We start from the raw sequence: 227 nt of genomic DNA, 5'->3' as shown, positions 1-227 counted from the left end.
GTGTGTGTGTGTAGGAGGGGGGTGATAATGAGGCTGCAGGGATGAAATGGATACAACAGCAGATCTGAATAAGTCCATAGTTCAGAGTCCAGATGATGTTCACCTGGAACAAAAAATAAAAAAACCAAGTTGATTTTTTTTGTTTAGAATACATTTTAAAGAGTTTCTGAAATATGAACACACATTTGGGTTTTGTGGGTCACTGTTACATACATGTTACATATGTG

The sequence above is a fragment of the Morone saxatilis genome, unplaced genomic scaffold, assembly GCF_004916995.1.
Source record: "Morone saxatilis isolate NCDOM2014 unplaced genomic scaffold, NCSU_SB_2.0 Contig9, whole genome shotgun sequence".
In the NCBI taxonomy this organism is placed as follows: domain Eukaryota; kingdom Metazoa; phylum Chordata; class Actinopteri; family Moronidae; genus Morone; species Morone saxatilis.
The sequence above is the reverse complement of the archived record's forward strand: the minus strand, read 5'-3'. Positions refer to the sequence as shown.